Source organism: Cibotium barometz, chromosome 17 (assembly GCF_041138505.1).
Source record: "Cibotium barometz isolate CiBa-2024 chromosome 17, ASM4113850v1, whole genome shotgun sequence".
Lineage (NCBI taxonomy): Eukaryota > Viridiplantae > Streptophyta > Polypodiopsida > Cyatheales > Cibotiaceae > Cibotium > Cibotium barometz.
In genome coordinates, this window is record NC_141062.1 from 21996534 (window position 1) to 22015867 (window position 19334).

Sequence of the window (19334 nt, forward strand, 5' to 3'; positions counted from 1 at the left end):
CTGTGGCTGAGGTATAGGTGGCTGCTGTGGGGCGTGGTATAGGCCCTCTGCATATGTGTGCCATGCTGTGGGTCTGCAATGGGTGTCAGAGAGAGAGCATTAGCAGGCGGGGCAGTAGGCAGGAGAGGGAGGCGACACAGGTTCGGAGAGAGAGAGAGAGGGCAGCAGGCGGGAGAGGGAGGCGACACAGGTTCGAAGAGAGAGAGACGGCAGCAGGCGGGAGAGGGAGGTGACATAGGTTCGAAGAGAGAAAATGATGAAATGAAATGATATATTAACATCCTCAAAAGGCCAAAATGACCTATGAGACCAAAAAGGTTACAACAATTGGTGGATCTGATACAATGTCTATGTAAGAAAAGCTAAAACAACTAACTGAAACTGAAACAACAACTATGAGGAAAAGTAAGGTACTAGGAGCTCCTAATGGATAGCATGTGGAAAGGAAAACTCCAGCAACAAAGGTAAGCATCATATACATCACTATCCAAAGATGTCTCTCATCGGTCGATGGCGGATATCCTCAATGTCCTCCATGGTGAGTACTCTGACTGGACGTCTCCCATGCCGTGCTAGTATGGTCCTGATCCTCTGTTGTAGTCTCCGCCGGTGTCGAAGAGAGACTAGAGTGTGTATGTAGCAGGTTCGAAGAGAGAGGGCAGTAGGCGGGAGAGGGAGGCGACATAGGTTCGAAGAGAGAGAGACTAGAGTGTGTATGTAGCAGGTTTGAAGAGAGAGGACAGCAGGCGGGGCAGCAGGCGGGAGAGGGAGGCGACACAGGTTCAAAGAGAGAGAGGGCAGCAGGCGGGGCAGCAGGCGGGAGAGGGAGGCGACAGGTTCGAAGAGAGAAAGAAAGAAAGAAAGAAAGATTTTATTAACGTCTTCCAAAAGACCGAACTCGGCCTATGAGACAAATCGGAGTACCTGTATGGGGTATCCTCTGTCATCCCAACAAAATGAAAAAGTACTGAATAAAAAAGCTGAATCTGGGTGTGCAGGGGATGGAGCTCTATTACTAGGAGAATGCAAAGCTATATGCATGGAGTATACAATCATGATATGCAACCTAGCTAGCTCTATCCTGTACCATATTGGGGGTATAAAATGGTATACATCAGTGAAGGGGGTGTCCACAGCTCCCTGAAGAACATGCCTGGGTGTGCTCTGAAGCGAGCCAGTCGCTCCGCACCCTCTCTCTGAAACTGAGCTCTGATCTCTGTCATCTCTCTCTGGTATAGGCGTGGTGTCCGAAAGCCAGGTGTCCTCTGTGTCCTGCGGGCTCTAAGTGTCTCTGCTCTCTGGAGAGTAATTCCCTGCCGTGTAGGGGCTGGGAGGGGTATGGATCTCTGAAAAAATGTAGTAATCTGTGTCTGTCGCCCCCCCTCTGGAGCTGTCTGAGCCTGTAATAATGTCTCTCTGTGGCGCTGTATGTCTAGAATGTATCTCCCCAGTATGCGCTGGTCTGCTGTCTCAAAGATCTGGCGTAGGGAATGTGGCTCTCTGAATAAAATGGGATATCTCTCTCTGATGGCTGAATATGCTCTGCATCTGCATACATAATGCTCCTCACTCTCCACCTCCTCTTTGCACAATCTGCATACCCTCTCCTCTCAGGGGATCCGTGCTGCTCTGCCAGTCTCGATCTCCAATCAATGTGATGAGACTCTAAGCTGACCAATAGCTACTTGGGAGCCGTGTGGTAAAAAGCCCTCCTTGTATCTAGGCCTCTCTATAAATCCATCATCAGTGATACTCATGAAGTGATCTCTGTAGTACAGCATCTTCGGTGGAAGAGGCTGTGTAGGCGATATCCATGTCTCTCGTGTATAGAGCTGCCATAGGTCCTGTCTCAATACTCTGTTCCTCTCACTATGAGAGACAGATATGTGGTGCATCCCTGTCATACTGGAATGGTGGTAGATGATCCATGTCTAGGCCATGCTGTGAGAACCAATGTGTGACCTGTGCATACCATGATCCTCTGTCTCCTGCCTCAGCCAACTGTCTAGATGCCTGAAAAGCTCTGTATGATAATCTGTCCTGTGGCATCTCTCTGAATCTGTCTAGCAGGCATATAGTCTGAAATATGGCCTCTACCATCATAGGAGGCGCAGCAAACTCTGCTCGGATAATGTCATGAGGTACTGACGGTTTGTTGCGTATCATGCGTGCCATCATGAGGGCCTGTGGTCTCTCTATCTGTGTCCACCAATGGGTAGCAAGGCCTGGCGCCCATACTGCTGCTCCATACATCAATGCCGGTGTGACTAATGTGTCAAATAGCCACCCCTTCGTCCGGGGCTCCTGAAAATGCGCCTGGTGGCACTGTCTCTCTAGCAAAGCCAATGCTGCATATCCTCGTGTCAATCTAGCTCTGGCTGCTGAACCCATGGTAAAGCGTGTGGCTGCTGCAGAGAAGGTAACCCCTAGGTACACGTATGATGTCACCACCTCCACCTGGCATCCGGTGAGAGTGAATGTCAGCTGACTCCTGCCCTGTCTCGATGTATGAAAGACCATAACCTTGGTTTTCCCAAGGTTCACAGTAAGACCCCTCTGTGTGCAGAAATCATGGAGTGCATGTAGATGCTGCTGTAGACCACCTGGGGACTCAGACACTAATACAATATCATCAGCATAGAGCATAATATGTACTGAGGTACCTGCTAAATCAACTCCATCTCCGCCTCCCCGTGTAATGAAGTCAGCCACCTCATCAATGTATAACCCAAATAGCGTGGGGGAAAGTGGGCATCCTTGCTTCACACCAATGGTGCTAGCAATAGTCTCGGACATACCTCCTGGACATCTGACTCGCCCAAAAACCTGCTCATATAATGCATAGATGCCCCATGTCATATCTGCTGGTATGCCAAGAGAGAGAGAGAGAGAGAAAGATATATCAAGCATCCACTAAAGACCCAATGGGCCTATGAGACCAAAGTGGTACAATAATGTCCATGGCATATCTCATCATGGAATGGAAAATAAAACAGAATGAAAACATAAATATAGCTATCTCACTGGGGTGATACAAAACTGTCCATGGAAACTTGTCATGGAAAACTAAGAACATAAAAACATGGGAGCAACATCAGCTCCGAATAGATGGTATACCACTCTCCAAAATGTCAAGCATTGGGGTTGACGAGTATGGCTGAGAGGTCTCCCTCAGCTATGTCACGTGGAAAGGTAGCTCGATGGCGGTGGAGCATGTCCTGGATCTAGAGCTGATGAGGTGATCGTGGCTGACGGGGGGGTCAAGGGCATCGGGCATGTTGGAGTGCAGAGGCTCGTCGGTCCGAGGTAACTCCTCTCAGGCGAGGTAGGTCCATAGCAGCTCATGGAGGGTCCACAAGATCCACTATGTCGGTTTCCTCCACCTCCTGGGTCCGGAAGAAACTGGTGATATATTAAGCGTCTACTAAAGACCCAATGGGCATATGAGACCAAAGTGATACAATAATGTCCATGGCATATCTCATCATGGAATGGAAAATAAAAGAGAGAGAGAGAGAGAGAGAGAGAGAGAGAGAGAGAGAGAAGATGAGCGTTTTCCATTTGTAAGCCCTATAGGAAGAAGGGACAGAGGCCAAAGTGACTGTGAGGTTCAGGTTTGCACAACGGTAGTTTAGATGCACATCTATGAAGGGTTTCCATGTCGAGGCTCTACTGGCCTGTGAGAGTGACAGGCTGGTACTGATGGAGAAGTGATTGGTGGGGTAGATTTCAGATGTTTTCTGCCATCTCTCGTACAGGTCTTCATTTTAGCATATCTGCCTTATTTAAAATATCTAGTAGTCGATGTGAAGACGTATAACTGACTTTTTGGTGGGTGCAGATTCGGGCTTTGACAGGCAGGTATGGGGAAGCCCAGGCCAGACCGACCCAACATTCCTTCCAATTTCAGGCAGGTCTTTGTCAATTGTTCCTGCCAGGTGAGTGTTGGTGCCCTTGCTTTTGCTCTAAAAACTTTTGATTCACTTATTTTACTCATTTGTTTATTTGCAAGTGGGGTACTAAGTGATTTTCTAAATTGTTTGGCCATAGCAAAGTAAACGTTGATAAGCATTGATATGTTTGTTCTTCCGTGTAAATAAAGAAGTATTGACTTATTTATGCAGCTGAAAGCATATGGTCAGTGTGTAGCTAGCAAGGTTCCGGCTGTAGAGCATGGTGTGTGCTCGGAAGAGTTTGTGGCTCTTAACAATTGCATTTTGGAAGTGGTAAGCTATGGAGTGTTTTTTTCTTGTGGAAAGTAATTTTGTATTATATTAACCCCTTGACCCTTAGCAGGAAGTTACAACCATTTGAATAATATATACAAGGGTTATATGATGAATCTGAGCCACCCTTCAACCTTAAACAACTTACATATATAAAAAGACTTTATCAAAAAGATCTGGACCCAACCCCCCCTTTATGTGCAAGCATGTGAAGCTATGGAGTTGTTATGATTCCCCCTTCTCTTCTCTCTCTCTATGTATGTGTGTATGATTGTGCAGCTTCGCGGACATGAGAGAGAGAGAAAGAAATAAAGTTATATTAAACATCTTCAAAAGACCCAATGGGTCTATGAGATCAAAAGTGATACAATAGTGTCCATGTAATCTCATCATGGTACAAAAGAAAACAATGACTAGAGCTATCAGCCCGGAATGTCAAATCCAGGCCATATGATACAAAATGGGACCATCATCATCATACAGCCTATATGGAGTTAACCCCCCGGTAAGAGGAGGGGGCTATCAAGGATATCAAGCATGGGGGTAGCCTGTAGAAGGCTCTGCAGATCCATTTGGTGTGGGGGAGGGTGGCTTTGTGCCTCTCCAAGATCTCCTCAAGCTGGGGCTGGCGAGGTCCAGGGAGTCTGGGATGTTGGGCTCGTTGTAGTGCCGTGGCCTGATCTAGAGTCACAAGAGAGAGAGAGAGAGAGAGAGAGTTATATCAAACGGGTCTATGAGACCAAAAGTGATACAATAGTGTCCATGTAATCTCATCATGGTACAAAAGAAAACAAAAACTAAAGCTATGAGCTGGGAATGTCAAATCCGAGCCATATGATACAACGTGGGACCATCATCATCATACACCCTATGGAGCTAACCCCGGGGACCATCAAGGATATCGAGCATGGGGTTAGCCTATAGAAGGCTCTACAGATCCGTCGGGCGTGGGAAGGTGGCTCTGTGCTTTCCAAGATCTCCTCAAGTTGGGGCTGATGTTTGTCTTGGCGGCGGTGACGTCCAGGGAATCTGGGACGTCGGGCTCGCTGTAGTGCCATGGTTTGGTCTAGAGTCACACCATAATGGGGTTTGGTGGGCCATAATGTGTGGCTGGATGAGGCTGTGGGTATGTCATCTATGGCTGGTGGGGCGTCCTCTCGTGGTAGAAAGAACTGGCCGGGGTGGATGTTTCCCATGGGATCTTGACTCCCTAATTAGGGAGTCTCTTTGGCGACGAAGCTATAGTAGGAAGAGGCCCAGGCACCGTTGATCTGATAATCCATGATCCTGGATAAGGGTCCAAACCCCTCTCTAAAGAGACAGTGGAACCTCCCTTGAATCTCATAATATACGATGCACTTGCATATGAAGTGCTCCTTTGACTCCACCTCCTGTTGGCACATAGTGCATATCCTCTCCTCACGAGGTATCTACATGGCTCTCCTTGTCTCTATCCTTAGGTGGTGCGATGGCACCCGCAACTGGCCCACTACAATCTTGCAATCTGCATGGCATGTGACATGTATATGTCAAGATATCTGGCCCGTAGTATGAAACCATCCTTTATAAGCCTCATGTAAGTATCCATGTAGTACTGCCATTTTTGTGAGAGTGGCTCATGTGTTGTGATCCAGGTATCCTCTATGTCTAGTCCCAATAAATCATATGTCATTACGCACAAAAAGAAATTCATCATAAGAACATCTATAATTTGAAATCCTTAGCGTCCCGAGTTACATCCATCTCAAATTCCTCAGCTCACTAAGTCACAAAACAGTCTAAAGCTTACAACAATCGTGGCAAAAAGTCACTCGCATAGTAGAACGAAAAGTGTTCCCTTCACCCTCTTCTTGCTATGGAAGACCTTTCCAGTTCAGGCTTGTATGCATGAGACATTTCCTCCTGCTTAGCTTGGGTGGCAGGTTCATGGCTTCCAAGTAGTCCACCAATAACTGGGGGTACTCTTGAAAGAACTCCTCGTCTAGCCAAACGGCTTCGTGGGTACCTCGATCTCGGAACTTCGTGTAGAACTGACATATTTTGCGACCGGAACCATGCTTGCAACGATGAAGAAGGATCTGCTCAAGCTCAATGACTTTTGCTTCGTCTACCACGTCTGGCTGCTGTTCATTTGAAACATCAAACACTTCTAGTCCAACATATGGTTTTAGCGAAGAAACATGGAAAACATCATGCATTGTCTAATTGTTAGGCAACTTTAACTTCATGGAGACATCACTTATCTTTTTAACTATAGGAAAGGGTTCAAAACTACAAAACGAAAGCTTGGACAACATTTGCCCACTTGTTTCAATCTTTGTTTCATGATATGCAAATAGACCCTATCCCCTTTCTTGAAGTGGACATCTCGTCTAGACTTATATGCCTGTCTATGAACTGAATAATGGCCAAGCTCATAATTGAGGGCCAAATGGGAGTGAGTACCAAACTCTGCGGAATCGACATATTGATCTTTTATGCTATCCAAGTCTTTTCTGGAGATGTTGAGAATGGTAGACTCCTGAATGGTTTGGATGTTGGTCTTTCTGCTAAGACCATCTGCTTCTACTGAGTTATGCTGACCAGGGATGTACTTGAGCATTTCTCCAAACTGGTGGAAGAGCTGACCTTGTCTAGTGTGCTGATCACTCCACTGGGAACTTGGCATCGTTGGGAGTCACTTAAGTGCTTGGTGGTCTGTGTTGACTGTGAAAACTCGTCCATAGGGAACATGCTTCAAATGTTTGAATACTGAGTGCTGTTCTAGCTTGCCATTGAAAGTCTTGGAAAGACTATAGGGAAACTTGCTAGAAGGTGTTGTCCTAGGGACCAAATCGATGTGATGATCCTCAGGACAAGAGGGTGGGAGATCATCCTTGGGCAAAGTGTTTGAATGATAAAGGAGATCTGCCAACTGAGAGACTGAAGAGGAAGATGAGACAGCTGTTATCGATGAGATAGAAGTTGTCTGAGCATAAATCAATGCTCCTTCCGTTCCCTTGCAGATAGCTCGTCGGACCTGGAGATGAGAAATCATAGGAATGCCTAGAATGCTCCTATCCCCACGAATCATGACAGGCTCAGAAAAACCTTTAGAGATAATAAAGGTGTCCTGCCTCCAATTGGGAATAGGTTCATAGTGACGAAACCACTGGATTCCTAAGATCATGTCACACCCCAAAAGAGGAGAGACAATGAAATCTCGTTGGAATGAGGCCTTGTGAAATTGAAAAGAAAGCTACTGTGCCCATTGAGATATATGGGTGCGGACACCAAGTGTAAACCCGTCTACCTCCAAATGATAGGGCACTAAGGTATAGCTCATGTTGGTAGCCAACTGGGGGGAGATGGCATCCTCAGAACTGCCCATGTGAAAAAGGATTATAAACTGGCGGCCCTTGGCAGAGCCATAAGCTCGGATCAGGCTTTTCTGTGTGGTTGTAGCCTCACCCTCCTGCTTAGCATCAAGCACCACGGATGGCATGGGATGCATAGAAGGTAAGATCTGAACCGCATTGGTGGTAGTAGGCGGGTCTAGAGGAGCGGGAGATATTGCGGCAACTGTGGGGCAGAAGGCTCTTTGGAGGCTTGCTCCGCTTGCTATTTTTGACAATCCTTCTTACCATACCCAATGGTATGACAGAAAAAACATCTGTTCTTTGATTGGTACTTCCTTTGCTTCTTTGGAGGAAGATAGCCTCCAGTGATGCTTGCTTTAGCCTTTTCCTCAGGGGTTTTCTTAGGCTTGGATTCCTTACCCCCTGAACTAGAGCTAGGACTGTTGTCTGTCTTAGTGTCTTTAGAAGACGAATTACCCTTCTCTGATTGGGGTTTCGTACTAGACTGTGTTTGTTTGGGCTTGCCTTCGTTCATTCTTATTTCTTCATTTTGAGCGAGAGTCAAAGCCCGGTCATATGTGCTGGGTTCAAAGTTACGAATTGTGAACCGGATATTAGGATCTAATCCACGAATGAATTGATCCACCTCGGCCTGCCCAGATAACACTAATTGTTGTGCCAAAGTTATAACCTTTCCGGAAAACGGAAGCATGGGCGACCCATTCTGTTTGAGTGCATAGAACTCATTTGCCAGGCTGGCCACATACTCAGGAGGGAGAAATCTGGTCTTTAGGTCATGGACAAACGTATCCCAGTGAAAAGATGGGACACCTGTGGTCTGGTCTGTATGAAGACTAGACCAATGCTGCCACCAAGTGACTGTGAAACTCGCGGCGGGTACCCGGGGGACTAGGGCCTTTGACACTCTTGTTGATACCATCAATGCATATTAAAACATTTAAACATGGCCACAACCTTAACACATATCCATCATCACTTTGCATAAAACATAAAGCTGGACAAAACATCCACAAATGCTGAAAATGGAGCTTGCACGTGTGACACCGCATAGAGGTCGGAATGGCCCGACCCCCCCCTTGGAGTATTTTATTACCCAAGGAGAATAATATCATGTACAAGCTTTGAGGGCCTTACTCTCCCCACGGGAGATGCCGGATTATCCATATACAAATGCCATAACACAGCCCAACACGAGGCAACCAAGCCGGAACATAGGCCGTAGAAATGCTGAGCCAACAATATAATCCATATACCTCCGTGTGGGTACTGATTCTTCCCCAAAAACCACGGGTCTTCATGCAATAGAGAGGGTACAGCAAGTACAACTCTCCATTCAGCCAGTACAGCCGGTACAGTGGCTTGTACAGCCGGTACGGTGGCTAGTACAGCAGGTACAGCAAGTACAAAAGCTGGTACAGCCGGTACAATGGGTGGTACAGCAAGTACAGAAGCTGGTACAGCCAATACAAGGGCTGGTACAGCAGGTACAATGGCTGGTACAGCCGGTACGGTGGTTGGTACAGCAGGTACAGCAAGTACAAATGCTGGTACAACACATACAATGGCTAGAAATCATAATAAATGATTGAATACCCTTGCCTTCAGTATTTCTTCGCGATGGAAGCCTCCAAAACAGTCCCCAACAGCCGGTATTCTTCATGGGCAGCCTGTAACGGTGGTAGAGGCTAGTGTGCAGCAAGAGAGCCTTTTTTAATGAAGAGAGAGGGCTCCAATTTATAGATTTGGGCCTCCCATGAGCTAAAATGGCAAGAGAAGGCTACAATGACAAGTGGAGAGCCACACAATAGCTGAAGTGACAAGTGTGAGGCCACTTGTCTCACTTTGATCCATTTTCTAACAAGTGTCAGGCCACTTGTCTCACTTTGGTCCACCTCCTTGCCACATGTCCCAATCTAAGAGATGGGTCCTTCCATAAACTTTATCTCTAAAAATATCCCAATTGGTAGACATTCTGTCATAGGCACTTTGCCAACTCTTGATATCTGCTCAATTCCAGATGTAATGACGCGAACAGAATTTCCATCAGAGTCGGGCCAAACATAGCAACTCTCCTAAATTTTAGGAGTGTGGTCCTTTGTATTCTAGGATAATCCCCCATTCCCAAAGCTTGTACTTTCCAAATATTTAGACATCCTGGAGTCCACAGACCCTTTTCATACTGGGAAATGTCCAGGCTGGTGACATCCTCCCCAGCTTCTTAAAAGTTGTCCGCAACTTTAAGCTTCAAGCCATATATTCAAGATATAATCATGTCCCATCGATTGGGCGAGACGAGACAGTCTCAAAAATCCAATATAACTAAAGAATCCATGTCCCAAAGAAATGGGCGAGACTAAATAAGTCTCCATAATACCAATATCAAAATCATGTCCCAAGATAAATGGGCGAGACAAAAACAGTCCCATAAGTCCAGATATCATAATCATGTCCCAAGTAAATGGGCGAGACAAATCAGTCCCATAAGTCCAGATATCGTAATCGATGTCCCAAGATAATTGGGCGAGACAAATCAGTCCCATAAGTCCAGATATCATAATCCATGTCCCAAGTAAATGGGCGAGACAAAACAGTCCCATAAGTCCAGATATCATAATCCATGTCCCAAGTAAATGGGCGAGACAAATCAGTCCCATAAGTCCAGATATCATAATCCATGTCCCAAGTAAATGGGCGAGACAAATCAGTCCCATAAGTCCAGATATCATAATCCATGTCCCAAGTAAATGGGCGAGACAAAATAAGTCTCCTGCCAACAAGACATCGGTCCACATGACCCTTGGCATAGACATAAGTCCCGTCATGTCCACTTTACCACTTGCACTCCATGTTGGTACTCTGACCACACACCTTGGATGAGAGGTGGGCTCAAGTAACAAGATAAAAGAATCACTCGCAGGCAGGGTATGTGAACAATGAGTTTCATAAGTCCAATGCATCCCAAATAAAGGGAGCCATACAGAATAATCCATAAACCTGAGGATAGATCCAAATCCCTAGAAAAGAAGTCCAGGAATCCATAGACCTGTATACCATAATCCTTGTATACCATAACTCTTACCACATACTATGTGCTAACCACACACCTTGGAGTAGAGGTGAACTTTATCCATAAGAGCATCATATCCATGAGATATCCAAAGATTTCTTCTCTATAAACTTGGACAGATTCGTCCATAGAAGTTGCTTGTGAAGCCCAATATCTTTATAAATCTCGTCCAAGAAAGAAATCTCCATGGATATAATCCATCCCAATAAAGGGAGCCATGAAAAGAATTCATCCCATTAAAGGGAGCCATAAACAATGTTTCCTTGAAACCATCTCAAGGCAAACAACAACACCTTTCTCCTTGCATAGCATATCCTTAAGATATCCCGAAATATATCTCCATATAGCTTGCCTGTAAGCTTGATAATATAATCCACAATATCCATATGGAAAGAGTGCTAAACGTGTGCACATAAAGCCAACTTCACACTTCCACGATAAAATTCTGTGAATTCATAAATCCTTAGATCAACAAGCTGTCTACTGCTCATGCTCTTGCTTCATAAGCTATGAAGCGGCTGGCCATGCTTAACAGCAATGATGGTAAGTGTGGTCCCCACTTGAGATCTTTTCTCTTCCTTGATAGAAGGAAGCCTCCGCTTCCAAGAAAGCCTATGCTCTGATACCAATGAAACTCGCGGAGGGTACCCGGGGGACTAGAGCCTTTGACACACTTGTTGATACCATCAATGCATATTAAAACATTTAAACATGGCCACAGCCTTAACACATATCCATCATCACTTTGCATAAAACATAAAGCTGGACAAAACATCCACAAATGCTGAAAATGGAGCTTGCACGTGTGACACCGCATAGAGGTCGGAATGGCCCGACCCTCCCCTTGGAGTATTTTATTACCCAAGGAGAATAATATCATGTACAAGCTTTGAGGGCCTTACTCTCCCCACGGGAGATGCCGGATTATCCATATACAAATGCCATAACACAGCCCAACACGAGGCAACCAAGCCGGAACATAGGCTGTAGAAATGCTGAGCCAACAATATAATCCATATACCTCCGTGTGGGTACTGATTCTTCCCCAAAAACCACGGGTCTTCATGCAATAGAGAGGGTACAGCAAGTACAACTCTCCATTCAGCCGGTACAGCAAGTACAGTGGCTTGTACAGCCGGTACGGTGGCTAGTACAGCAGGTACAGCAAGTACAAAAGCTGGTACAGCCGGTACAATGGGTGGTACAACAAGTACAGAAGCTGGTACAGCCAATACAAGGGCTGGTACAGCAGGTACAATGGCTGGTACAGCCGGTACGGTGGCTGGTACAGCAGGTACAGCAAGTACAAATGCTGGTACAACACATACAATGGCTAGAAATCATAATAAATGATTGAATACCCTTGCCTTCAGTATTTCTTCGCGATGGAAGCCTCCAAAACAGTCCCCAACAGCCGGTATTCTTCATGGGCAGCCTGTAACGGTGGTAGAGGCTAGTGTGCAGCAAGAGAGCCTTTTTTAATGAAGAGAGAGGGCTCCAATTTATAGATTTGGGCCTCCCATGAGCTAAAATGGCAAGAGAAGGCTACAATGACAAGTGGAGAGCCACACAATAGCTGAAGTGACAAGTGTGAGGCCACTTGTCTCACTTTGGTCCACCTCCTTGCCACATGTCCCAATCTAAGAGATGGGTCCTTCCATAAACTTTATCTCTAAAAATATCCCAACTGGTAGACATTCTGTCATAGGCACTTTGCCAACTCTTGATATCTGCTCAATTCCAGATGTAATGACGCGAACAGAATTTCTATCAGAGTCGGGCCAAAAATAGCAACTCTCCTAAATTTTAGGAGTGTGGTCCTTTGTATTCTAGGATAATCCCCCATTCCCAAAGCTTGTACTTTCCAAATATTTAGACATCCCGGAGTCCACCAGACCCTTTTCATACTGGGAAATGTCCAGGCTGGTGACAGACTGCCTCACCCATAAGGGGGGGAGCCGCTACATGGACTCTATCCTGAGGATCTGTAATCCTAGCTAAACGAAAATGAGCAGTATATTGATGAATGAATTGATGAAGTGCTAAATGATCACACCTACCATCATACTTACTAAAATTTGGTTGAGTTCGAATGATGGTAGTCGATGTCGCGGGCTGCTGGCTGGTGGCACCTATGGCTGGGGAAATTGAAGAGGTGCTGATATCTCAGATGCATGGCCTCCTTTTCCCTTTCGTGCTCGAGTAACATACGTTCTTGATCGAGCTCTCGTAGGTGCTCCCGAGCGGCGAGTTTAGCCTGACACTGGTCTTCTTTGATCTTGCGTTGGGCTTCCTCATAGTCCCGTCTATCTGCTTTTTCTTGTTGCTTTCTTGCTTCAGCTTTAGCTTTTTCTTCTCAAGACCAAACCCAAAAGTCACATGGTCAGATCAAGGAAGAGACTTGCACTTGATCCATAGAATCATCGCTTTTTTTCCCTTTTAGCGAGGCACAGCCGCCGCTGATTTCCTCCCACAGAACAAGGGTCTTCCTAGGACTTAATCTAACTAACGTAACACCCAAAAGGCTGCTCCATACATCAATGCCGGAGTGACCAAGGTGTCAAATAGCCACATCTTGGTCCTCGTCTCCTGGAAATGGGCCTGGAAGCATTGTCCCTCCATGAGAGCAAGAGAAGCAGACCCTCACATCAGTCTAGCCTCTGCAGCATGGCTCATCGAGAAGACCAGTCTTGTAAAAGTGACTCCCAAGTACACATATGAGTGTGAAATCTCCATTAGGCTGCCCATGTAGATGAAACTCAATCGAGATGTGAAAAGAGGGGATGTGTTGAAGACCATAGGCTTGGTTTTCCCAAGGTTTACGGTGAGATCCCGCTATGCACAAAAGTCCTGTAATGTGTCAAGATGCCTTTGGAGAGCTGCCCGAGAATCTGCAATAAGCACAATGTCATCAGCATGAAGTAGTATAGAAACAAGGATACTTGCTAGTGGTACGCTTCCTCCCCTTGCTATATCAATGAAGGCTGAAATCTCGTCGATGTAGAGGCCAAAGAGAGCGGGGGACAGTGGGCATCCTTGCTTCACACCAATGGTACTGGAGATCTCCTCTGGTAATCCTCATGGGCATCTCATCTGCCCTATGAGAGAGAGAGAAAGAAGAAAGAAAGAAAGTTGTATTAATGTCTACAAAAGGCCAAAATGACCTATGAAACCAAAAGGTTACATCATGTCCATGAAATACATCATCATGGGTACTAAAAATAAAAATCAAAGAAAGTAATAAGAGTTGAAATGTCAGTTCTGATCCCAAAACAAAAACTGTCCAGCTCTCATATCACCCTAAAATATAGGACGCTGCAACATGGCACCCAATGTAGTAAAGCTGGGCCGGCGGGAGAAAGTCTTGTGGTTGTGGGAGATGATGGCTCTAATCCTCCTGTAGTGACGTGGGTGTGGGCGTGGACCACGAGATCGAGGGCGCCGGGCTCTGCATAGCTCAATGGCTATGTCTACTCCTGCGTTAGCCTGAAGGTTGGGTGTAGCGGGTGAATTTGCCCTCGTTACTCTCGTTTGGAAGAAGTTGGTGAGAGCTCTTTGTACTGGTCCTCTGACAGGTACCGCTGGCCTAGGCCGCAAAAGGGACTCCCTGTTTTTTTCAAAGGTCCAGGAGGAAAAGTCCCAAGCATCTCTGGTCGAAAATCCATGATCTTGGAAAGAGGGCCAAATCCATCTCGGAAGAGGCAGTGGACTGTGGAACTTCCCCCTAATCTCTAAGTATATTGGGTAGTTGCATACATAGTGGGCCTTTGTTTCAGCCTCTGTGTGACAAAGCTGACATATCCTGTCCTTTTGGTGCAGCTGCCCTCGGCCCATACTAGCTGTCTCCACTCTCAACTGATGGGATGAGGTGCAGATCTGTCCAATCGCACATCGCACCCCAAATGACGTGTGTGTCCATGTAGTGCGGGTGTGTGATGAAGGCGCCCTCTGTCAGGCGAAGAAAGTGATCCATGTGAAAGGCCATCTTCGTCCCAAGGGGCTGGACGGATGGGTTTCAAGTCTTCTGAGTATCCAGTCTCACGAAGGTCCTTCCTAATGACCCTATTCAGCTTAGGAGGGTGCCTCTATGCTATACTGGAATGGAGGGAGTGCCTCTGTCTGCATGCCATGCGTACCAAACCTAGTGCTCACGTGGGCATACCAACATTGCATGTCTCCGTCTAGTGCCAATTGTCTCGAGGGCTCTAAGGTGAGCTTGGGGTATCGGTCTAGTGGGAGCTCCCATAATCTGTGCCAGTATGTCACTGTGTGGAAAATAGCCTCTGTCACAATTGGTGCAGCCCCTATCTCTGCCCGCACAATCTCGTGTGGCATTGATGGCTCACTTCTAATCATGCGTGAGATCATCCTCACTAGTGGCCTCTCCATTCCGCTGCCACCCATCATATACATCCTCTGTGTCTGTCTCAGCTGGCTCCTCCCTCCGTCTCTTCCTGTGGTATAAACTAGGACCCCAGATGGGAGCTCCATATAGTAGTGCGGGTGTGACTAGTGTGTCAAATAGCCAAAGCTTCGTCCTCGGCTCCTGAAATTGTATCCGCCGTGAGCATTGCCTCTCAAGTGATCCCAAGGCTGCATAGCCGTGCATCAATCTGGTTTCGGTTGCCTTCCGCATAGAGAAACATGGTCCGGTAAAAGTGATCCCAAGGTATACATAAGAAGTCACATGCTCCATTGGCTCCCCACTATATGTAAACTGTTGTGCAGATTTGCGTATCCACTGCGAGGAGGTGTTAAAGATCATAACCTTGGTCTTCCGAAGGTTTATGGTGAGGTCCCGATCCTGGCAAAAGGCCTGTAATGCATCCAAGTGTCTCTGCAGCCCCTCTGGTGAGTCAGAAATATGGACAATGTCATCTGCATACGATAGAATGGGTATCAAAACTCCTACCAAAAGTTCTCTTGGACCTCCGTGTCTGTATATGTAGTTAGACACCTCATCAATGTAGAGCCCAAATAGAGTGGGAGATAAGGGACAGCCCTGTTTTTCCCCAATAGTGCTATGTATGTCCTCTGATCCCCCCCCCCCCCCCCCCCCCCCCCCCCCGGGGGGCCCGCACTCTGCCAATGACAGACTCATAGAGTGTGAGGATCCCCCAAAGCATCTCTATCGGTACTCCCATGTCCTGCAGTCTCCTCATCAATCTGCCCGTGGGATTCTGTCAAAAGCCTTGCGGAAATCCACAAAGCAGGGGTATATCCGGAACCTATGTGCTCTCCCTCCCCTCAATGATACCCCGTAGTGTGAAGATGTGGTCCAGTGTGGAGTGCCCTCTCCAGAAACCTGCTTGCCCTGGTGCTCTAAGTCTCTGCTCCTCCGCCCATCTGCTAAGCTCATGCTCCAAGATCGATCCATAAATCTTGGCCAATGTGTGACCAATCATAATAGTCCCGTAGTTACCAGGATCAAGTTGCCAATTTTTGGTTGTGATGCCAAAATCATGTTTCTATCATTTTCTTTAAAGGTAACCGAGGCTCAGGAGGGTGGGGGAGAGGTGGTTGTCTGTACAGTGTAGACGTGGTAAGGGAGGTGGGATATGCATGCCATATGTCGGCGGGTGAGGTGATTGGGGTCGGTGGGCGATGATCTTGGAAGAGCCCTGCCTCCTTACAGTCCCCCAGAAACAAATGGTACAGCTCGTGCTCCAGGTGAGCTAGGTAGGCTCTCTTATTCCTCTGTATGCGAGAGAGAGAGAGAGAGAGAGAGAGAGAGAGAATGTATCATGTACTAGAAGTCAATATGCGGTATGCACTTTTAATATCATGTAAATAAATACAATGGGATACTATGAATCTCAGGAAATGATCTATGTAGTACTGCATCTTGGTAAGCAATGGGCCTCTCGGTGTGATCCATGTATTACGTGTTTATAGCCCAGTAAATCATATCGGATCACCCAGTTCCTGTCCTCATGTGTAAGCCTAATGTATGGGAATCTGGACTATACAATAATGGAGGGAGCTGGTCCATCTGTAGTCAATGTGCCTGAAACCAATTGAGTACTATGCCATACAGGATGAATGCTCTCTTCTGCCTGCTATCTGCTGTGATGACTGTAGTGCAAGTCAGGGGAGTCGAAGTGGATCCATCTCCCTCACCATTTGTATATAAGTGAATGTCTCGAGCAGGGCCTCCATCAACACAGGAGCCACAATAAAATCTGCCTGGATGATCTGGTGGGGGACAGATAGTTTGCTGCATATCATCTGTGATAACATCATGATCTGAGGATGCTCTATGCGCCGCCAATCTGCCGGGGATAAATCTGGTGCCCAGAAGGGAGCTGCATACATAAGTGCCGGAGTGACTAGGGTGTCAAAAAGCCAACCCTTCGTCCTCGGTTCCTGAAAATGTGCCTAGAAGCAATGCCTCTCCAATAGGGCTAGAGCTGCATATCACTCTAGTGAGTCTATCTATCTGAGGGAAGCGTAGACTAGTGAAGGTAGCTCCGAGATAGATATACGAGTGTACCACCTCAACCGTGCTACCCAAATCTGTAGGGCCTGCAATTGGGTAGAAGGTGTGGAATACCATAGCGTTGGTTTTCCAAGGTTGACCGAGAGCTCCCTCTGTGTGCAAAAGTTCTGTAAAGCATCCATGTGCTTCTGTAGCCCCTCCTCAGTGAAGGCTGCACAAAGCTAGGGTTAGCACATGTATGCAGCTATGGTGGGTGATAGGTGAAGGCCATGATGTCGAGGTGTGTGCAGATAGATAGAAAAGAAAGAAAGAAACTTTTATTAACGTCCTCAAAAGACCACTAGGGTCTATGAGACAAAAAAGGTGTTACAAAGTATCCAAGTGTTACACTGATCTTGGTAAAACAAAAATAAAACACTGGAAAAAGACTACTAGCTACAAATACAAGTAGCATCCTCAGGAATACAATAGCACGATGACCCAAGGTCCAAGGAACATCAAGCTAGGGTGGTTGGTGGAGAGGTCTCATCATCATCCTCAGGAACTGTGTAAAGGGCGTCAATATCCGCGTGGGTAGATCTGTATCGCCGGAGCATCTCCTGGACTTGGAGCTGATGGGTGGATTGCCTATGCGGCCCAGTACGTCTTGGGCGCCTAGCTCGCTGCATTGGAACCGCCTGGTCTACGGTAACCCCGGGGAAATGGAGAGGCTCTTGTGTGCACTGTCTGACTCGTTTGAGAGGTGGGGGGTCTTGGGTGGGTTCCTCTCTCAGGCGGCGGCAAGAGGCTTCTTCCTGGATGTGGGAGAAAAAGCTCGTGATCCGAGGTTGCGAGGTATCTGTGCCCTGACACTGTCAGCATGATCCAAGCAGTTGGCCCCTGAGTCTACGCAACTCCAGAAGGTAGAGCCCAAGACAATGCTGAACCAGATAGTCAATGACTCTGGATAGTGGTCCAAAACCCTCTTTGAATAGATAGTGGAATCTCCCACATATCTCATAATACACCGGGCATCTTCAAACATAGTGCTCCTGAGTCTCCCTCTCCAAGGAACAAAGTGTGCATATACGGTCCACTCTGCCAATACCCTCAGCTCTCCCTGAATCCACTCTAAACCTGTGTGAAGAGAACCGTATCTGCCCAATAGCTATCCTCATGGCATGTGACATATGTCGGAATAGGTACCCAAGCTTCTTAATGAAGTCGTCAATTGTGACCTGTAGGAAAACCTCTCTGTAGAGTTGCATCTTGGTCCCAAGATGCTCGGGTGCCTACTGTGTGATATGGGTCTCCAGTCGTGAGAGGTCAGCTTGTATGAGGCAGTTAATCTCTTGATGTGTGAGGCAAGAGGAGCGCATCCAAGCTATTATAGTTGAAGGGGGTGAAAGGCGGTCAATCTAGAAACCATATATCTGGAACCATCTCGACACCCTAGCATACTATGAAGTGGGCTGACCATCTGTTGCGAGTCTCCATGATGGCTCAAGTGCTAAGCGTGGGATGTTGGAGAATGCACAGGCGGAAGCAGAAAATGAACAAGAGAGAGAGTAGGAGAGTTTGTGGACAAGATCACCTTTTATATTAGCATGAAGGCTTTACAATGGCAATTAGCCAGCAAGAGGCAAAGGAATGGATGATAGAGGGAGAAAAGGGAGGCCTCCTTATATAGTGCATATGTGAACTGGCCGATTGCCTCTAGGGACAGGCCGACTGCCCACGACTCATAAATCAAGGAGAAAATACAGAAAATGCCCAATAAAAAGGCACATCCCAAATACATTGAGATGCACTAATTCTAACATGGGAGTCTATCATGGCCTATGGTGTAGATTTCCTCTAGCGACAGGCCGACTACCCACGACTCATAATTCAAGGAGAAAATACATAAAATGCCCAATAGAAAGGCACGACCCAAATACACCGAGATGCACTAATTCTAACACCCCCTCTGTAGCTCATAGTGTGCAAGAGTGTGAAGAAAATAAGTTGATGAAGATGCAACCATGGACCCTCCAGCATCGCGAATATTGGAGTCACCTCGGAGAGAGCACCCGCCAACCTATTTCCTCGAAACAAAATGCCACCACGAACAGCAAGGAACTTTGCTTGGCTACGAATTCCCACACAAGTGTGCAGTGAACTCCAAGAATAGATGATGAGCCGTTGGACACGCCGTGCCCATAATCCCCAACAGTGGACGGAAAACACATCACCTCCCAAAAGCCTTGAACAATGAATTCGGA

The 19334-nt window shown here is 46.8% G+C and overlaps 1 protein-coding gene across 10 annotated transcripts in view; it reads left to right on the forward strand.

Moving 5' to 3' along the window:
- Window positions 1-19334, forward strand: part of LOC147629781 (C18orf8) — a 66901-nt gene that overhangs the window by 27319 nt on the left and 20248 nt on the right. For 4 of the 10 annotated variants that reach the window (XM_086811294.1, XM_086811298.1, XM_086811297.1 and 1 more), the window contains exons 2-3: window positions 3842-3938; window positions 4125-4226. The gene's annotated coding sequence lies outside the window, so the exon portion shown is untranslated. Of the gene's footprint in view, window positions 1-3576; window positions 3759-3841; window positions 3939-4124; window positions 4227-19334 lie in introns of those variants that run through there. The other 6 variants (XM_086811301.1, XM_086811300.1, XM_086811303.1 and 3 more) reach the window with 2 other exon arrangements.